At 36.4% G+C, this 8,078-nt stretch overlaps 1 long non-coding RNA gene across 1 annotated transcript; it reads left to right on the forward strand.

The window, feature by feature from the left end:
• The first annotated feature begins 2,431 nt into the window (after positions 1-2,431).
• On the forward strand, positions 2,432-4,695 carry LOC145421177 (uncharacterized). The gene is made up of 2 exons (XR_013902481.1): positions 2,432-2,779; positions 3,994-4,695. It is a non-coding gene; the product is annotated as an uncharacterized LOC145421177 (long non-coding RNA).
• The last annotated feature ends 3,383 nt before the right edge of the window (positions 4,696-8,078 follow it).

Here is an 8,078-nt window from a genome sequence, read left to right on the forward strand (position 1 = left end):
AGCAAAGGACAGCATCCTGAAAGAAATTTCTGTAGATGACCACGGTGATAATGAAGAAACAGAAACTCCAGGACTGGAGGACTCTTCAGACTCAAAAAACCTCAAGCTGCATTTGACTGCAGAGGAGAGCAGTCTTGATAAAACATCCACAGCTGACAGTGAAAATTCCGAAATATCACTGCATCGTGCACCAACGCCACCTAACATATATCTAAATGTTTTTATTGGTTTTAGTGATTCATCTGAGGAAGAAGCGTCTGTGTCGTCCCAGATGTTTCTTCCTCAAACCCTCACCGCAGCCACAGTAGAACCGAAGAAGAGCTTTTTGAAGGAAAACTACTCAAAAGACTTGGACAACATAGAAGCTTTCCCCCTGGAAAAGCCTGTGAAGAAAACACTACATAGGTCAGTCCATAAGTCTGATTCAGATTTTGGTTCTTATGATGTCACTCTGGCATCTGATTATCTGTCTGAAGAAAAGATTTGTGTTTATAAAGTTATTCAGTTGGTAGTTTCAGAGGCCACAAGCAAAGCCTCGTCTAAATACAAGGACTTCACACGGTGCCACAACTCCGACTCTATCAGCGATCGCCTGCTTGAAAAAATCTGGCCTCAGATTGACGAGAGGGATTTGGATCTATCTCCAAAAACGCTGACCAATATCAACAAGGACATTTTCACCAATCTTTGCAAAGCACATAACTGCAAGGAGAAGTATTTGATTTTATGTCTGAGGGAACAGCTTGACGATATTACTGTCCCAACATTTACAAAACACCTGTTGGCCTTACCAAAAAGAGTACTCACTATATATAAAAACCGAGAAGAGTACGTAAAAGTTGTTGAAAGCTTCACTAAAGATTTGGTTCTGCACGCTATAAGCAACGCAAATGAGGCAAGGAAATTGCCTCCAGGGGCAGATAAAGCCATCATGAACAGGTTTACCCACAGGATTTGGGCTAAAATTTTGTCCCAAAAGCTTAAAATGTCCTTAGAGAACACTGAAGAAGTCAGTGTGAAAGTGTACAATGAACTCCGGCAAAAGTGGAAAAATCCAAACACTGTCCTGGAGTTAATGTTTAATGGCCAAGACAATATTGAAAACGTGATTGTCAAAAGTTTCAAAAGAAATGCCCCATTGAAGAGACCTAATTTCTTCTCTAGGGTTTTCTCACGAACACGTTAAAGTTTACCTGACACCTGCATCTAAAAAGCTGCGTTTTCAAAAATACCTGGGTACATGTGGACGTAGCCTAGATGCATTACATTTTTATTATAATTCTTCATTGTTAATGTTAAAACCAGACTACTTTAAAATAATTGTCTCATGAACCACCTGGTTGATAATAATTTCACCACATTACATTATAACATTTTTCTGTCCTTTATCCCGTCTTCCTTCTCTCACCCCAACCGGTCGCAGCAGATGGCCGCCCCTCCCTGAGCCTGGTTCTGCTGGAGGTTTCTTCCTGTTAAAAGGGAGTTTTTCCTTCCCACTGTCGCCAAAGTGCTTGCTCACAGGGGGTCATATGATTGTTGGGTTCTGTACTATTGTAGGGTCTACCTTACAATAGAAAGCGCCTTGAGGCAACTGTTGTTGTGATTAGGCGCTATATAAATAAAATTGAATTGAATTCAAATAAAAATGAATTTTAAAAAAAGTTTTAAAAGTGTACTTAGTTTTATTTGCTGTCAATTTGCCTAGAATGGAATATCAGATTAGAACGGCCTCTAAAATATAATATTTAATTTATTAAATAAATCAAATGATTTACAGAAAATAAAATTCAAAAACACTTTCATTTTCACTGTATCTGTATGGCTATAGAGGAGCTGTTATTATTTTGCCTGTTTGTCAGTGCTGGTACGAACCCCGTTGGTGCTGTGTTGATCCTTTTGCAGAGGTTTGAAGTTTCTTTCGATAAATCTGAGTCAGTTTGGGTCGATGCTCAGTGTATTTTTCCACAACAATCTTGGTGACGAGGATGAGATTTCTTGAGTGATTTTTGTTCTCTACTTTCATTTTGATTCCAGGAAACCTGCAGGTAGACTCAATGAGTCTGAAAGAGCGCTTATGTCCGAGCAAAGTGTGGAGAAGGCGAGTGCGTGGCAACTGAGATCAGACAGAGTCACCGCTGAAATCTCAATTATTAAAGAATCCAGAGTGGAGAGCGGCTGAGACCAACTTGAATTTCAGATTTTATTGAGGGTTTTTAAGGGGCAAGTATGATTAAGAAATGTAAACTTACCCGGCGTTTGGTAAGGGTGTCAGCCATTCAGAGAAGTTCTGTAAACCGACAAGCACCTGATCAAACTACAAGGGTGCGCCTTGAGAGGTTCAAAAGTTTATTTTTTATTCTTTTCATTGTTGGTTGTGGACATCTTAACTGTATAAACAACACACTGATTATACAGTTAAGATGTCCTTTTGCAATAATTACAGTTGGACCAAAATCAGCTCACAAAATGCTATAAGAAAGAAATGTTTTGATAAAATTATAAAGTGTGGTAAGTGATAGTAAAGTAAGGTACGGTGGCCCTGAGAGGCCAAACGGACTGCAACTTCAGAAAACACTTGCAAAAAGAAAAATGCTGCAAAAAGAAAAACGCTGCAAAAGCACACACAACACAACAGAAATAGGAAAAAAGACAACGGAAATGTTTCTGGGGAGACAATAACCGGACGGACCAGTTGCACGAACCAAAACAAGCTAACAATTGCACTGGGACTGGGAGACACTTCAAAGAAGTGGAGCGGCCAAAGAGTAAACTTTCAAAAGTAAGTTCTGAATATTATGTCACTTATTTATGTGCAAATGTTTAATAATGAGGAACATTAAAACATTACTGTTGGCCACATACCGGTGTTGTGCCAAAAAGTGATCGTCTGCCAAAAACTGATTGCTGGTATTTAAACTGCTAGTAACTTGTTGGGCTATAATATGTGAAACATATGTCAAATGCATCCCTCATGGATGACATAAAGTCATATTGAGCCACAAACAACATTCGTGTAACAAGATAGAAGCCATAATCAGTTTTTGGCAGTGACTTTTATATAACATTTATTTATGCAGTTAAAAAAAAAAAAATCTCATTAACATTACAAATGTCTTTTGTAAGAGTAAGTTGGCCAAGAGGACAGGAGAAATGGCAGCAAATATTACAATAGTTCTGTAAAAATATTTTAAGTGGGGATAAAGGACCGGATTGGTTATAATGTAAGTACAATAACACAGAGTTGTAAAGATACTTGAAAAAACAGATGATTTTTTAATTCTATATATAACCCCTTTGTAAACGCTGTTCACCGAAGTCTATTTACCAACATACGTAAAGATATTACACATAAAAAATACACGGAAACATTGGAAATCAGTTTTTAGCAGGCAATCACTTTTTGGCACAACACCGGCAAAGTTATGTGACATTAGCCATGTTTGTACTTTCAGCATTTACTTTGTTTTAAATCCTTTATTTATACGCCGTTAGATAGTCGACCTTAATCTTACAGAGAATCTGATGATTTTGTGGATAATTAAAGTCAGTCATATATCCACAAACACAACAGGCTGAAAGTCAGTGATGCTGCTCGGTTTGCAGTCCTGAATATCACGGCACAAGCAGGATCCACTGCACTGTTAATGTTAGCTATGTTACATTGCTGCCTCTGTTCGGTGGTGTCGAGCCAAACGGACTTTAACGTGTGTTTGAACGAGCTGACGGTTCACTCGTTAAGCTGAAAGAAAGATGCTTTAATCACAGGAGTCACACATGTGTCCACTGTACCATCTGGGAACTCTTCCTGTTTAGCACTCGTAATAACACAAACACTAAATCCTCCTTCTCTTGTGCTGTTTTGTAGCAGTGTATACACCTGAGACTGTCACCTGTCTGTCTGTCCTGCACTCTCTCTCTGTTTCTTTCTCTCTGATTGTGGAATAAAAGTATGAACATGTGTTTATAAGTTACACTTGTGTTTGAATCCTGCAGCTTATCACACATTTGATTTCCATGTGTGACAACTGCAAGTGTCCAGAGTGAGGACAGACTGAGGGACCCACTGCTGCACATCATCTGTGAGGCTTTGCACCCCTGATGATCCACCAGGAGAAACTCAGCAGTGTGTGAGTAAGAGGAGGAGGAAGAGCCAGCAGCAGCTGACAGATGGAGAGAATAGACAGACTGTTCCCTGTTTGTGAAGGACTGCTAGGAAAGTTTAACATAACTAATTGTCTGTCCTGAATCAGTCTTATTAGGTAATGTTCAAATAATTTTATCATTCCAGTGTTTTCAGTGTGGGAGAAAGTACTCAGGGCCTTCAAGTTACACACTATGAAAGGCAGCAACAAGTTTAATGTTCAGAAACCTAAAGTATGTATCAGCAGCAGAATGGAGCTAAAAATAAATGTTTGTTCCAGTTCTATGAAGCTTTGAGTATTTTGGATTAGTAGCACTGCTGTGTTTGTTGCATCATATTGCTGTAATTGTTTATATGCTTTATATATTCTGAGGTAAGTTGATCTATAGTGTTACATCATATTCTATAAGGATGTTATGTGTTTGTATACTTTCTGCCCAGTTTGACCCATTTAACAGAAGTCAGCCTGTTTAAGGCTCTGATATCTATTCTGTATGACTTAAAGCAGTTATGACATGGTCTGATTTTCTCACCCAATAAAGGAATATTTCATATATCAGTCTACTCTTCATTTTATCAGACACAGTTATCACAGCTCGTACATTTTCTTTTTACACATATATGTAAGCATTGAGCCAAATGTAATAATGCCAACAAATTAAACGAACAATATTTGTCTCTTATATATAATACATCTATATATACACTGTCACAGATACTTGTCTTTAAGTGAAGATTTAAGGTGAAAGGAAATATAAATAACTGCAACTTGAATCTTTACTGAAGCTCAGTGTTTGGCACAGAGTTCATGTTCACTGCTGTAATAACTAATAATGATTAATATAATATTGGCCATATTATATTTACATTACCAAAGTGAGATGACTTTAGTCTCATGAACAACATTAGCTAATTGTTATTTACTAACTAATCTTAAATGACTGTTCAGTACAGAAATGAAGCCCAAAAATCATGTTTTACTGTCCTGTGGTCTCAGCCTCAGATACTTATCAAATCACACAAAGCTCATGTAGAAACAAATGTACAAAATATGTTCTCCTTCATTTCTGTCAAACAAAGCTGTATGAAACGTTTCCAGCTGTTAGTATCATGGTTGCTAGGCAACCTGGGCAGCGTGACAGAGGCTAGACCGTCCCATCTCACAAGCCTACAAGCCTCACACTTCTGGCCTCAGCGGTCTTTGAGTGCGGCCCTTGAGGACCGTTAAGACTGCGTACTTTAAGGCTGCAGACCCTGAATTGGGAAACAGTCCCTGAATTGGGATACAGCCATACATACATGTTTTGGTTCGTGCAACTGAACCGTTCGGTTATTGTCTCCCCAGAAACATTTCCGTTGTCTTTTTTCCTATTTCCGTTGTGTTGTGTGTGCTTTTGCAGCGTTTTTTTTATTTTTGCAGCGTTTTTCTTTTTGCAGCGTTTTTTTTTCGTTTTGCAGCATTTTTCTTTTTGCAAGTTTTCATTAATGAGCATCTGACACGAAAAAACGCAGACATCGCGAGGAAGGCAAGGCAACTGAAGAAGAACGGTAAAATACAACATACATGGGTAACAAACTGTAAGATTTTCATTAAGCTAAACGGGACACCAGAAGAGGCAAAAGTACTGATAGTGAGGAACATGGAGGATCTGGACAAGTATAACTGACACCAATGTATCAATTACACCAGGAAATGACATGGACACGTTGAAATTAGTTCTTCAACAGAAAGTAATTGATCTAGATTGTGAATATAAGGAGCATAATATAATAGATCCAGAAATAGATTCTGAAAGTAACTTTCTCTCTTCTTTTGTTAAAAATTGTAATTATTTCACTCAGGAACAATATGAAAAAGAAATTAACCTAGACGGGAAGCTCTCATTAATTCACTTTAACAGCAGAAGTATGTACTCTAATTTTGATTTCATTAAGGACTATTTGCAACAATTTTCTCGCCCCTTTAGTATTATAGCCATCACTGAAACTTGGTTCAATGTCGATAAAGGAATAGATTTTTGTTTGAATGGATATGATTTAAAATACATGAATAGATTAAATAAGGCGGGCGGCGGGGTTGCTATATATGTTCATAACTCTATAAAATATAATGTTGTAACAACTATGTCTATGGCTATTGATGGAATTTTGGAATGTTTGACTATTGAGATTATGAATGACAAAAAGAGAAATGTTATAATAAGTTGTATATATCGGACACCCAGTTCAAGTATTGACACTTTTAATGAATGGATAGAAAAAACGTTTGCTTCGGTGAACCAAAAATTACTATTTATCTGTGGTGATTTTAACATTGATTTGCTAAATCCAACAAGGTTAAAAGCCATTGATGACTTTACTGACACGATGTACAGCTTATCACTATATCCAACAATAACAAAGCCAAGCAGAATAACTTCACATAGCGCCACTATTATTGACAATATTTTTACTAATGTCATGGATTTCCAAATTAATAGTGGTCTGCTTGTCTGTGATATAACTGACCACTTACCAGTTTTTACTTTGTGTGACTGTGATTTAAAAAAAATAGATACCAAGATCATGATAGCAAAGCGAACAATAAATGAAGAAGCAATTCATGCCTTCAATTTAGATTTAGCACAACAAGATTGGAGTTCGGTGTATGAAGAGTCAGATGTGGACAAGGCTTATGATAATTTTCTAGATATTTTTACTATGTGGTACAATAAACATTGTCCTGTAAACGAACACATGACAAAGAAAAAAAAGATAAAAAGTCCTTGGCTCACAAAAGGAATTATTAATGCTTGCAAAAAGAAAAACAATCTGTATAAACAGTTTATCAAAGTAAAAACAAAAGAAGTGGAACAAAGATATAAAGCATATAGAAATAAATTGACTGATATTATAAGAACGAGCAAACAACTTTATTATAGAAGAAGATTATATGAAAATAAAAACAATATAAAAGGAACTTGGGATGTGTTAAACAACTTAATTAAACAAGGATCTTCTGGAACATCATATCCTGAATATTTTACTGATGCAAATGGTGAAAATCACAACATGAGTAATATTGTCGATGGGTTCAATAAATTCTTCATAAATGTTGGCCCTGAACTAGCAGCAGACATCCCGTGTCATAAAAATGAAAATATCAGTAATATAAAATCAAATCCCTTTTCACTGTTCCTCTCAGCTACAAATGAGCAAGAAGTAATAAATATCACATTAAAATGTAAAAGTAAGTCTTCAATGGATTATCATGACATAAATATGTCTGTAGTTAAACAGGTTATTCTGAATATTGCTAGTCCCTTAACATATATCTGTAATTTATCATTTCAGTCCGGTTGTTTTCCAAAAAAAATGAAAATTGCGAAAGTAATAACACTATATAAAAGTAATGACAAACACAGTTTTACCAATTATAGGCCTATTTCTCTACTGCCTCAATTCTCAAAAATTCTAGAAAAACTTTTTAATTCAAGATTAGAAAAATTCCTTGAAAAACATCAAATAATAAATGTTGGTCAGTATGGTTTCAGAACGCAAAGAACCACTTCAATGGCGATAATTGAGGCAGTAGAAGAAATTACTGATACACTGGATAAAAATAAATATGCAGTTGGTATTTTTGTTGACCTCAAAAAGGCCTTCGACACAATCAATCACTCAATTTTACTGGATAAATTGGAAAGATATGGTATTCGAGGGAAAGCTGGTAACTGGTTAAAAAGTTACCTAACAGGTCGGGAACAATATGTTAGCATAGGGCATTACCATTCAGAGAAACTTGGTATTACATGTGGTGTTCCCCAAGGGTCAGTGTTGGGACCAAAACTTTTCAATGTATACATAAATGATATTTTTGATGTTTCTCAAGTACTTAAACTCATACTGTTCGCAGATGACACCAACATATTTTTCAGTAGCGATGATTATACTGATC

The sequence above is a fragment of the Astatotilapia calliptera genome, chromosome 16 (assembly GCF_964374335.1).
Source record: "Astatotilapia calliptera chromosome 16, fAstCal68.1, whole genome shotgun sequence".
NCBI classification, from domain to species: domain Eukaryota; kingdom Metazoa; phylum Chordata; class Actinopteri; order Cichliformes; family Cichlidae; genus Astatotilapia; species Astatotilapia calliptera.